We start from the raw sequence: 763 nt of genomic DNA on the forward strand, positions 1-763 counted from the left end.
TTGGCATTTGTGGCTTAAGCGAGAGCTGTCTCGCTTAAGCGAGAAACAATCAGTTCTCTTGGTGCCTATTTTAGCTCAAGTGAGAGCTGTCTCACCCGAGCTAAAACTCTCGTTTTCTCTAGAAATTTCTCGCTCAAGCGTGAGCTATCTTGCTCAAGCGAGAAGAGCCTGGATATCATTTTAATTACTTTTCTCAAGAAAAATATTTCTCATTTATATCACATGTTTTTAAACCTTAACTTTAACAATTATCACATACATATAATTTCCATAATAATTATTCAAGCATTATAATTCAAGAGTAAACATTGTATTTGCATATATAAACATAACATAAATCGGTATAAGAAATATTGTTGTACTTAATCCAAACAAACAAACAATTGTTTAAGTACAAGCTTTCTTAATACCCAAGACAACTCCAGACTTGTGAGGGAGTTTGGAGGTCCGGATGCATATTCGGACACCACTGTGTCACGATGTTTTCTCCCTCACCTGAGTGAGGCAGGCTCCCGGGCAAGGTGGTCCAGTTACCAGGACCATTTTCCTCGCCCTTTTGAGCTACCAGATCGAAACTCTCTGTTGTTTTCGATCCCAATGCATTTTAGTTTCTGGAGTGGTGTTCCATCATGGATAGCCACCACAATACTTCATATTTTTAGCTATCCTAAACATACAACTTAAGAAAGTATCCGTACAAAATCCATGCACACAAATATTTGATTAAGTACGGGTTTTCTTAATACACAAATATAACTCCAAA

The sequence above is a fragment of the Lupinus angustifolius genome, unplaced genomic scaffold (assembly GCF_001865875.1).
Source record: "Lupinus angustifolius cultivar Tanjil unplaced genomic scaffold, LupAngTanjil_v1.0 Scaffold_416, whole genome shotgun sequence".
NCBI classification, from domain to species: Eukaryota; Viridiplantae; Streptophyta; class Magnoliopsida; order Fabales; family Fabaceae; genus Lupinus; species Lupinus angustifolius.